Below are 12,500 nucleotides of genomic sequence, written 5' to 3'. Positions count from 1 at the left end.
AGGCTGGCAGAGGGGGAAGCATGGCAGCCATCTTAGAGCAGTATCTCCCTGCTTCTATTCCAGTGAAGAAAAATCAGCTTCCCCACTTAAGACATGCTCTCCAATTTTGGAGGGCTGATTTTTGCAAACATGTGAGTAAATGTAGTGAAGTGCTTCTGGCTCCCAAGGAGAGTGAAGTCCCCTTTTAGCCTCTGTGAGAAAAGACCTTCGCTTCTTAACACGATAGGAGGCTTCAGACATTTCATCTGAGGTCATGGAAAATATGACACTGATCACAATCCTATGCACACGTCACACCTTTGTTTAAAAAATCTAGCTCTAACATTTTCTTCCTCCTGTGGCTTACATAACACTAAACCTTTATATCAAAATTTGACTCCAATGACACTTGCATGTTTCTCAAAGGCAAAACAACTTGTGGAGAGCTTGTGGAAGTCTTAATGTAAGTGTACCTTATTCATTTAAAAGAAAAATGTAATGTTAGGCATGTTTGAGAAATTCCTTTTAGGTGGGATCTCTTCTCTTCAGTGAAAGGAAAAAAAACAAACCAGTCCAGTGGAGTAACAAATGGACTGTGGGGGAAGCTTTTCACCTCTGCTGTATATTGCCGATTCATAACCAGTGCAGGTTTGTAGCAATTGAAAACCGTTACCTTTACAGTTGATGCATCTTTGCAGTCACAGTCACTAAGAGCCAGAAACCTTTTTACCAGCAACATTTCCCTGGCAACATTTTACACACCATGTATTCAGATGACATGCCCTGTAATAGCAACAACCACTTAATAGCAACATAGTTCTGAAGTACCAGCATACTGCTACTATAAGTGTAGACTGTAATGCTTATTTGGTTTGTGTGAAGCATATTTGGTCTCATTTCAGTTTTCATGGGGAAACTGACCCTATATAAAATCAATTAATGAATGAAGAGGAGTCCAGCAATGAACTGCCTTGGACCAGGGGTCCTAATGCCTTCAGCCTTGTGGGCTGTATGAGCATCCCTGAGATGGTCTATTGGGCAGACCAGGCCTGACCCCCTGTGGAGTAGCCATGGTCCCTGCTTTGGCCCCAGAGGGCTATGTGCACAGCAAGCCCTGAGACCCACTAGTCTAGCATGTGGCACAGGGGGCTGGTAGGGGTGTGTACTCTGTGCAGTACCCTGCTGGCCAGCCAGTGTGCTGTGCGTTGGGCAGAACACTGCATGTAGTGTGTGCCCCATGTTGGTGCTCTGTATCATGTGCTGGACATGTGACTGGCCCAGCCCTACACACTGGGCAGCATATGTCGGCCCTAGGGCTTGCTGTGTATACAGCCTCCTGGTGCTGGCATGGGGCATACAGTGCTGGTAGTGTGTAGGCTGCACCTGGTGCTGCATACAGCATGGGGTCTGGGGTGGGGGCTGCATGTGGTGCCCAGGACTGACCCCCTGTCTTGCAAGCACACTGTATGTAGCATGCTGATGCAGCATGGGGTTGGTCCAGCTATCTACGGGCTGGATCAAATAACTCCATGGACCAAGGTTGGCCCTCAGACCATATGTTTGACACCCTTGCCTAAGATACTCTGAGCTTCTCTTGGCTGCTAACAGATAAAGTCACGAGGAGATGTATTTACAATTGGATAATAGGTTATTTCAAACTGTTTTGCCTGACATGCATATGAGAAGGGCTTTGAACCCAGTGTAGACAGGAAAATCATATTTAAATTTGGATTACCTGATTGTGCTTAACTCAAGATGAGGCCTAGGGTTAAACATACTTGTCAACACTAGGTGGAAAGCCCAACTTGGCCTGGTAGTGCAGCACTGATGTGCCCAAACTAGTTTTAAATTAGCCAGGTCCAATCTAGTAGCAGTCTAGATGCTTGACGCAGGTGGCAAAATGTGCCTGGAAAACAGTTTAAAGTATTCTGTGCTGTGTGCTGTGATGCTGTGGCTAGACTGCTCCTGGTACCTAACAACAGGGGATGGATCCATGGGGCCATGGTGGTGCAGTTGCATCTCATTTTGATTCCTCCTCCCAGTAGTGTAAGTAAGGGCAGGTGCCTGAGACATTAGCCTTTGGTGCTTGGTATAGGTAGGTCTCAGGGTGGAGGCAGGGGGACTCAAGGCTCTGGTCAATTCCTCACCTATCATCTCCCCTCATGGGAGATGCTGCTGTTGCTGTGAGGGGAGGTATGGAGGGCTTTGGCCAGCAACCCTCCCCTGGCTCTGCAGCTACCACTGAACTTAAAAACTTTGGATCTTCATTTGCAATGGTTGCAGAGCTAGGGGAGGGTTAACTTTCTAGTTAACTGTAGCAACATCCTGCTCTGCCCCTCTCTCCCCATGTTTCCATTCCAATGCCCCAAGGTACAAACCATGTCAGGTACAAATCTGTTGCCCAGGGTGCAAATTCTACCTACCCTATTGCCAGCTCCCCAATTTTAAACATCCTAGATCTGGTGCCCAGCTAGTCTAAAACTTGCCGGTGTGCTTTATGTCCATACCATAGAGCAACTGCCACTGTGACTACAGCATAGATCTATCCAAATGCTGTCTTTACTTGAATCCAAGATGAGTTTTTTTTCCCCCTCTCTGATCAACTTGGGGGAAATATCCTTGCCTTAGGGTGCGTCTACATGTGTATTTAAGCATGACTAAATGTATGTGCACTAAGAAATTTTTGGCAAGTGTCTACACGTGCAAGGATTTAGGACTAAAGTTAGTCCCAAGTCCCTGCAGCCCTGCCATGTGTCCCTAGTGGCTGGGCAGACCAGCACTAAAGTTAGTGCTGAGTCATGCCTACAAGTGCATTAATGTGCTTTAATTAATGTCACGTTAGTTTGATACCTGCATTTTTAGGTATCAAATTTAGGCATGATTAGCTTAATTTCACCATTTTAATATGCATTAAGGGCATGCACGTGTAGACACATGCCTGTTACACACATTAAATTAGGCTAATGTGCATTAACACATCGTATGTAGGTGCACCATTTGAGTCGAGCAGTGCCCTGGGGCAGGCAGCAGCTCAGCTCCAGCTTGGCCCTGGACCCAAGGCTAAAGCTGGAGCTGATTTTCTGCCTGTCCTGGGCTTGGGGTGACTTGTGCAGCAAGGGAGGAGGTATATGGCAAGGGGAGTGCAGGTGTGGGATGGCATGCAGGGGATACCTGCTGCATGTGGCTTGGCTTAGGTTGGGGTCTCGCCTTTCACTCTCTGTTGCTGCTTTCCTCGCCATAGTGGTAGAAGGATGAATTTAAGAGGATGCTCTAATACTCGAATACTCCAAAAGGACAATAAGAAGTCTTTAGGTATGTAGGCAGTAGAAAGGAAACAAATGGAAGTGTGGGACCCTGCTTAACACCTTGGGACAGCTGGTAACCAACATTCAGAAAAAAACTGAACTCCTGAATACCCACTTTGCTTTAGTATTTCACCGGAGCGTGGGGAAAGTCAAACTAGGTAAAGCTCATAGGGGGCATGCTGGGACTGACAGCCTCCCCACTGTGGATGCTGAGCGGGTGCAATACCAACTAGAAAAGCTAGATGTTTATCAGTCAGCGGGACCAGATGGACTCCATTTGAGAGTGCTGAAGGAGCTGGCTGAGGTCATTGTGGGACCCCTGGCAAAACTCTTTCAGAATTTGTGGTGCACAGGTGAAATCCCTGAGGATTGGAAGAGGGCCAGCATTGTGCCCATCTTTAAGAAGGGGAGGAGGGAGGACCCAGGTAACTATAGGTCAATCAACCTAACCTTTATCTCAGGGAAAATCCTGGAAAAGCTCATTAAAAAATCTGTGTGTGATACGGTTGCGGAAGGTCAGATTCTGAATGACAGCCAGCATGGCTTTGTTGCAGGTAGGTCTTGTTTTACTAATCTTATCACTTTCTACAACCAGGTCTCTCGCCACTTGGACGAGGTAGATGTTGTATACCTAGATTTCCAAAAGGCTTTTGATCTAGTATCCCACGATATCCTTGTGGGAAAACTGGAAGATTGTGGGCTCAGCTGCTCGATTGTTCAGTGAGTGGGAAACTGGCTACAAAGTAGGACCCAGAGAGTTCTCATGAATGGATCCGTGTTGTCTTGGTGAGAAGTGGCCAGTGGTATCTCAGGGGTCCATGCTTGGACCGGTGCTTTTCAACATCTTTATCAATGATTTGGATAGGGGAGTGAAAAGCTCATTGGCCAAGTTCATCGTTGACACCAAGTTATGGGGCAGTGTGGCCACACCAGAAGATCAGTCGCTGATACAGGCAGACCTGGACAAGCTAGAGTTGGGCGGACTGGAACCAGATGAAGTTTAACACTTCCAAGTGTATGGTGCTCCACGTGGGGACAAATAACCCTCAACATGCATACAGGCTTAGAGGTGACAGCATGACTTGCACCACAACTGAAAGGGACCTAGGGGTAATGACTGACCACCGCATGAACATGAGCTGTCAGTGCGATGCAGTGGCCAGCAGGGCAAATGTTGACATTTATCAACTGATGCATCTTGTGTAAACAGAAGTGATACTCTCGCTGTACTTGGCACTGGTGAGACTGAACTTGGAGTAGTGCGTCCAGTTCTGGGTGCTGCACTTCAATAAGGACGTGAAAAAACTTGAGAGGGTCCAGAAAAGAGCCACCTATATGATCAGGGACTTGCAAGGCAAGCCATACAACGAGAGGCTGAGGGACCTGGGCCTCTTTAGCCTAAAGAAGAGAAGATTGAGAGGGGACTTGATAACGGCTTACTGCTATATCAGAGGAGTGCATCAGGAGCTCAATGAAAAACTGTTCACTAGGGCACCCCTGGGGAAGACCAGGACCAATGGATATAAACTCCTGGAAAGCTGCTTCAGGCTTAATACCAGGAAAAACTCCTTCACAGTCAGGGTGTCCAGACTGTGGAATAAACCCCCTCTAGAGGTGGTGCAGTTACTTAACCTGGAGGTGTTCAAGAGGAGACTGGACAGTCACCTTGCTGGGGTCACATAATCCCAGTTGTCTTCCTGCCTAGAGTGACGGGGCTGGACCCGATGACCTGTGAGGTCCCTCCCAGCCCCTAACGATCTAGGAATCTATGAATTAAGTTCTATACATGAAAAATTAAAAAAAAAATATAATTTTCCATGTATATACTCTAATTGTCTTAAAGTCCAAGTCATCTTGGATTTAGGTAAATACAGTAGTTATAAAACATTTTTGGCATGTGGCCTGTTTTTCTAGTCTAGACATGAATTGGAGCACGCTAATGGGAAAGGATGCATGTGTTCTGTGGGTAACTAGCAATAAATCCCCCTGTATTTAAATGAAAAAAAAAGTTAAATAAGAAAAAGCCCCAGTACATTGTGAGAGATTATCCAATTAAACTATTTTCCTCTAATTTGTTCAGCTCATTCATCTAGAAGTGTATTGTGTATTCATTATTCAGGATTTGGACTGCAGTTTACTTTATGATTAAAAAACACCGAAAATGTGTTTAGTGAATTTGGTCCTGAGAGGGAATCAATAACTTGTATGCTGGGAAGAGAGGCTTATCTAATCTTGTTTCATCAGAAATGCCAATTAGGCCATATTGCTTTCAGACTTGAAGGCGAATGTTCTTTAAATCGCTACTTAACTGAAGGCACAAAACAAAGTCTTTTTCTAGCAATGTCTAACAACAGGCAGGTCCTAGTGACTGCTGTGACAAGAGATGCATGCGGCTCTGAACTTTTCACATGAACAATGGTAATTTATATAAACATTTTATAAGTCCTAGATGAATCCTCATAGGCTGTCCAGAATGCATTCAAGTGTCACCGTTTAAATGTCAGCTGAAAGTTCATCAGCTGAAAGTTCATTTGTTCAGTTGCATGTACAAAGCAGCAGCAGAAATATTTTGTTTAACTATATGCATTATTTATTCAGGGGCAAGTTCATTAGTTAGTTAATCTGCCTCCATGTGAAGAAGGAACAATTTCTGTTGGAAAATAAATAGTTGATTAGCTCTAGCGTCCTTCCATCATTATCTGGTTAGTGACTTGAATATATGTTTTACTGCATTTATTTTAGAGCTGGAGCCATTTCCAAAATCTGGCCTTGGGGATTGTACTCAGTCTATTATAAAGTTTGTGGACAGATGAAAACTTTTCCACAAAACTGGGAAGCATGAATCAGGTCTGCATCAACTGTGGCCCAGTGGCTCTATAAAAACATTCATTTTAAAATCTGCATATGTAAAACTCTGACTGAAGTTGCTAGATGAGTATGACTCTGGGGGAAGAATTGGTTCAAAGGACCTGTTTTATTACTCTTATACTGAGGTAATGGAATGATTTTGATGAAGGCAGTGGAATTATGTCTGGTGTACTGGCCGGGCCCCATCTAGCAGGAATGTTTTTTTTGAAAAAAGCAGCACAACTAATCTAGTTTAAAATACCAAGGAAGTTATGGTTTGTGTGTGTCAGACTATGGCTTTATACCCGTGGTCTTAGCTTGTGGCACAGCCACTCATCCTCAGCAGAGCACTAGAGTGGACGCAGGTGGCCAGTACCCTCCAGCTGGGCCCAGCCACATGCCCACTCCCTGCCACTGGAGTGGGCTCATCCTTTCCAATATATAAACCCCTGACCCAGAAAAGGAAGTGTCTGGGGAACAAGGGTCAACCCTGTTCCTAGGGTGCTACACCCTTGGCTTGTGCAGCTACTGGCTTCCCGACAGACTCTCGGGATACCTGACCTGGTTTGCCCATACACCCTGAGTTTGGCCTGACCCTTTGGATACCCGACCCAAATCTGGTTTGATTTTGCGGATGCGTGACCCAGCTAGCTTCTTGACCGCCTGTTCTGTGACCTTCTGGATCTCTGACTCCGTTCCTTGGATGGATTGTCCGGCTTCTGGCTTCCCTTGGCACACTCCCCTTGGACCTCAGCTGCTTTTTCTGACTCTGAGGTAAGCCCCAGACCTGGTTGCCTACGACCTGGCATGGCAGTTTTGGTTTGTTTTTTTTCAAAATGGAACATGCTTTGGAGGTATTAGACGTGTCATAAGTCAACTGTTAGGTTAAGCATTTCATTTCAGGACTAAAAGCTATGTTTTTCACACCTGAATGGGCGCATTTCATCATGCCAGCTTTCTGAAGCTCAGAAGTAGCTTGGAAAAGTGTTTTCTTTTTAAAATTTAGTTTTGGCTAGGGTCAGAAGTTACACATAAGCCGGTTTAAGTGATCAGAAACTGGTTTAAACCTGTAACAGAACAGAAGTTCAGTATACATACAGCAGTTTCAAAATGGTCAAAGCTACCTTAAGATAAACTTTGTTGAATGTAGTATGAGATATAACTGATTTAGGTCAAATGAGTTTATGGAACTGCTGTCCCAGACCTGGTCCTGGTTCAAGTTAAATCACAGTCCCCCAGTATCCCAGGATGCTTTGCAGCTCTGGGCTTGGCTGTGCAGTCTGCTTGAGCAGAGCAGGGCTGGGCCCTCCCCTCTGCTCTCGAGCCAGAGCAGTGAGGGCTAGCTGATTAGGAGGTGGAGGGTGGGAAACCTGGCTGGAGATGCAGCCTGGCTTGCCTGGCATGGGCAAAGTAGCCCCTGCCAGACTCTTCCTAGCTGGAGTGGACAGGGTGGGGGCATGGGACAGCAGGCTCAGGCCAAGGGTAGGGAGGGGAATTAAACCCCCCTGCCTCCCCTCTCTCACCCCCACGGGACCCCAGCCAGGAGCTGCTGGCTTTTCCTGCCTGCTTGCTGCTCCGGTGGAAAGGAGCATGGCCAGGACATCTGGTTTAAACCCCCCCCATCCTGGCCTGCAGGGACCCCAGCCAGGGTGTGTCTGGAGGGGGAAGGGGGAAGCAGCCCTTGCCAGGTTTGTTCTCGAATGGTGGGGGCGTGGGCAGCCAGTAGCTGAAGCAGCCTCCCTCCACCGCCTCTCCCCCACCTTCCCTTTTTGCCTGAAGTGCTTCCTGGGCCACTGGCTGGCCATGCCCTCCACCGCTTGAGCAGCTGGTGGGCGGGGGAGCCAGCAAACCCTAGTTGAGGACTTGAGCTGGTGGGAGAAGGGAGGCAGGAGGGTTAACCTCCCTCCCTCCCCACTCCATTTGCCTGAGGCGCTGCCTGGGTCACCATCTGGCCATGCCCCTTGCTGCTTGGGGACAAACCTGGCAAGGGCTGCTTCTCCCCTCCCCATCCAGGCGGACCCGTGCTGGGGTCTCTGTAGACCAGGGTGGGGGGTTAAACCCCTTTCCAATCATACTCAGTGGCCTGCCAGGGCCTGACCACACTCTCCCACCAACTCAGCTTCCCTCCAGCCTTCTGGCCAGTGCCTAAGGGAAGGGAGGGCTCGTTCTAGCATCCCTTGGCTTCTAGCCTGAGTCATTGCAGGCATGTGGCTGCATTGCCTCAATCAAAAGTGAATGTCTGTTCATTTGCTTCTTGGTTCAACCTATGCAGCTTAGATTAACTTGCAAAGAGTGAATCATTCAGGCTTGGGCTTTTTGAATGTCTGTATTTAGCCTTGGTTTCTCACTTCTCTTTTCTTCCCCTTGAGATGCCTTTATCCCTTGGCCACTTTTGTCTTGCAGTAACTATTTTAATTCCTCACATCTCTATGGAGCTATGCCTATAGTTCACCACTGTGGTTACTCACCTATCTCAGCTCTTCTTTGCTTCCAGTGCTGCTGGCAGCCTCAGCAACATGCTACCAGAGCTCAGGACAATAAAGGGGCATGTTGGGGTTTTGGTGATCATGGGGTGGCAGGATGTGTGAGGAGAATGAGAAAGAGCAGGTCTTGAGCTGAATGGCAATGTGGTGGCAGAGCAGGGGGATCTGTGGTAATGTCTAGGCATCTTGAGAAACAAATGATAGTTGGGGACGGACATGTGGAGAGGGGTGGAGGTGTGGTGTCAAGAAGCAGAGGGAGATCACTGGCAAAGAACCAAGTGACCATTTCAGTCCCCTTGCACAACCACATTGTTCACCTCTGAAAGAAGGGGCTTCTAGCACAGGCTTGCCACTCCCTGAGCAAGCTGCTATCATTTAACATGGTGGGACGTTCATCTGTTCAACCAGCTGTACCTAACAGGCCACCGGAACAAACATGTTGGCAGTGCTTGCCACTGACTGGGGTCTGGGTAGTCTAGTTTGACAGTCAGACCCATAGTCTGCTAGCCAAAATGCCAGTCTTGTTGTCAAGAGCCAGAACTAGATGCCAATTAAAAAGTGAGTCAACATTCAATCCAAGATAGAGACCAGAAGATGCATGGAGTAATCTCTTGCTGCCCCCTGGGAGACCTTTAAATAACTGGGCTGTTTCCTGTGGGAAGTGGGTAGATCAGTTATATATCAAAAATATGGTAGCCAATCAAGTGACAGGTGTCCCAGCCGCCTGCGGAGGGTTTAGATTGAGAGTGTGGTCAGGGGTAGAAAGCTAAGAAAGATTTATTGACTTAGCAAAAACACAACTACGCGTAGTAACAAGACAAATGATGACAGACAAAAGCAATTTGCGTCGGCAGCTTATCGGCAGTCCTGATGCACAGCAACTTCTCTTTCCACAAAGCTCAGTGAGGTCTGGTGTTCCCAAGCAACGCTGTCTGAGGGGTGCCGGGAAGGACTCTGGAATGCAGTTCTTGGGCTCCTTGAGGTCCACGGGCCCACTGATCCAGGCAACAGCTAACTAATTTTTTCACAGAGCTGCATCTTCCTTCTGAATAGTTTCCAGAGATTTCAGCTAATTTATAGCTTCTGAAGGACCCTGATAATGTATGACCGCTTAGATTCCTTTTTCTTCAACTGTCCATAGACTGACCAATAGCAATACAAGCCTTGCATTCCTTTGATAAGGTAATTTTACCGGCGCCACAGGGCCTTACTACTTCTAGGCTTTGCTAAATTTACTAGTCCTTACTTTATACAAGGCCTCACTACATCTTAAAATATAATTAGGCTTTTAGCAACAACTTATAGCTTAATATCTAAACAAATACAGAAAAACACTTGGCCTAATTATACATTGTTTGTGAGATAAGCTTGGGTAGAAGGCAGGTGGTTGGAAGGGTGTTAAAGAGCATGAATGGCTACTACTACAGCTCTGTGCCTGATCTGGAGATCCATCTAGGCTTTGAGAGTCTTCTGATAGATACATATTTGTGGCAGGAGAAGGGGTTGTTCTGACATAGTTGCAAGCATTCTTGTCTACTGTAAGTGAAATCGTGTTAAAAATGCTTATAAAATCACTTTGGGTAGTTAAGATGTATATATGTTTACCTTTACCTAGTTTAATTACATTGAGGCTTTGAAATGAGTGCCTACCAATTTTGTATCCAAGTAGTAAGAAGAAAAGTTAGTTGCACCCAGTGGTACCAGATGTGAATTTGGCATACCATGCCAAAGGGGGTTAACTGTGCTATTGCATTTTTCTGTCAGCTCTCTGTGAATTTATGAAGAGCATGGTAAGCTATCAGATAATAATATTTATAAGCAATTTTTTCTTCCAGAGAAGCTTGAAACAGAAATCCTTATTTACATTATTTCTCTGCCATTGCCTGTGTATGGTTGCTCCAGGCATGTTTCTGAGTGGAGTGCAGCTAGAATTCTTTTTCTTTTTACTAGGACAATAAAAGCAGCATCAACACATTCCATTTTAGAGGAAAATACATAAAACAAATGACAAACAAATAAAATAGTCACAATTTGGCCCAGTTCTCCTGAAAAGCAGGCATGTCCAGAGCTGAAACTAAGTACCATTATCTAATTCTCACTTTGCCAACTCCCAGTTTATGACCAGCATTTGCAATGTGTGAAAAAGACCCCAGATGATAAAGATAATGTCAAGCACAGGGGAAAGCTTAACAGGTTGAGATAGCAGGAGATGGGGTTGGTTGGGAAGCAGCTCAGTTCTTGAAGGTGGAACTGAAATGACAAATAAAGCCAATGGACAAGATTCAATAAGTCTGAACTCAGTGTGTTTAAGTGATAGAACTACAGATTTTTTGTGACTGGGAGGTGATTTTGGTAAAATGTGTGACCTGTCTTGGAGTCACGTGTAGCAGAGAGGGATAATTGGTAATAACAGGATCTACAAAAAGACTTAGGTGCTGCAGTGCTCTGTGCTTGGGTGCTCTCTCAGCTTGTGTTGCACTTGCCTCGACTAATTAACATCTTCATTGTTGCCAACAGTCCCTTGATACCAGGATGACATTCTTCCAGATGATATGGAAGTTATCAGTGAGTCCAGAGACAACTGAAGAGACCAATCCAAGATCTGCATGTTTCACATGGCATACAGTTGCAGAAGGAAGGAGTGGATCCTGGTGATGTTGGGTCACAGAGCTTTCCTCTTATCGTTCTGGCCTATTTGCCTCCATGGTGAGGTGAGTTTGCTCAAAATGGTTGATGCTTTGTCATACTTCACAGTGCCATTGGGGAAGATTCAGTCCTTGAGTCTTCCAGGTATTGATATTCATATCACATTTCTTCTAATTGACCTTCACTTTGCCTGGAGTAATTAATGAGTCATTGGGCTAAAGAGATGAAGGAGGAGCCATCATCTCCTACCCTTTTTTGCTAGTGGTGAATGTGTTTAGTGAGAAGCCATTTGCCCCAGTTCTCCCATGTCTCTGGCAGGTGAGCTAACCAGTGAGCCAACTAACTCCATCTGGCAGCTGGATTCTGAGGGACCAGACCAGCTTGGGTTTGGTGAATAATGTTATCATACCCCGTTTTCCTTTAAAGCACAAGTGATCCTATTAGCTCCTACCATCCTGTTAGAGTTCCGTGGTTGGAGCAGTTACCCAGGATGGAGACGATTTCTTTCTGGTTGATGGGACACGTGTACTTCTTACCTCCTAGAAATGTTCTTTAATTACTAGACAGTTCTGGGGGAGGAGAGGGTCATGCATGCCCACACTCTCCTGTTGAAGCCATTGTACTTTGCACGTGAGAGATAGAGAGAGACAGTATGCACACATGACATGTGAGTTTGGATCTGGGGACATTTATGTGAAATGGGGTAGCTTTGCTTCTAATCCATGTTCCACAAACACTTTCAATATTTTGTCAATGACTGTTTATTGTAAAATGCCAGCTCTTTGTTTATAGGTACTCCCTTTGAATGGAGCATCTCAAAGGTTAACTACCCCAGGATTAGCCAGGATCTGGTGGCCGAGTGGTTGAGGGATTCTTGCTGTGGCTCCAGAAACACAAGTTCATGCCCTGCTTGGGACTCAAGCCAAAGACTTCCTCACAGTCGATCCAGCTGGAAATAAGTGCCTGGCCATTTAGCATGGGTACTCAAAAGTAGCTTGAAGTAATTATTCCCTTTGCCGTTGGTTAAGAAACCTGTGCACCTGAAGCACATCAGCCCAACAGGCTGGGAAGCTTTGGATTACTTTTGACTGGTTTTGCCTAATGTTAGCCCTTTGTTACCTCTTGTGAAGGTGAGAAAATACTAAAGAGTTTCCGGCATCAGTTAGAATCCATAAGCTGAACACAGACAGATGCTACCTCGCATTCTGCCAGGCAGATGGCACTGGCCTGCTTCTCAAGG

At 46.0% G+C, this 12,500-nt stretch overlaps 1 protein-coding gene across 1 annotated transcript in view; it reads left to right on the top strand.

Annotated features, from left to right (window-relative positions):
- Nucleotides 1–6,373, top strand: part of LOC109315619 (TBC1 domain family member 7) — a 41,007-nt gene extending 34,634 nt beyond the window's left edge. The window contains exon 9 of the mRNA XM_019543424.1: nucleotides 6,027–6,373. The gene's annotated coding sequence lies outside the window, so the exon portion shown is untranslated. The remainder of the gene's footprint in view (nucleotides 1–6,026) is intronic.
- Nucleotides 6,374–12,500: the final 6,127 nt, after the last annotated feature.

The sequence above is a fragment of the Crocodylus porosus genome, unplaced genomic scaffold, assembly GCF_001723895.1.
Source record: "Crocodylus porosus isolate Cpor-Errol unplaced genomic scaffold, CroPor_comp1, whole genome shotgun sequence".
NCBI classification, from domain to species: Eukaryota; Metazoa; Chordata; order Crocodylia; family Crocodylidae; genus Crocodylus; species Crocodylus porosus.
Note: the sequence above shows the minus strand (reverse complement) of the source record. Positions and strands in the feature narration are given on the sequence as shown.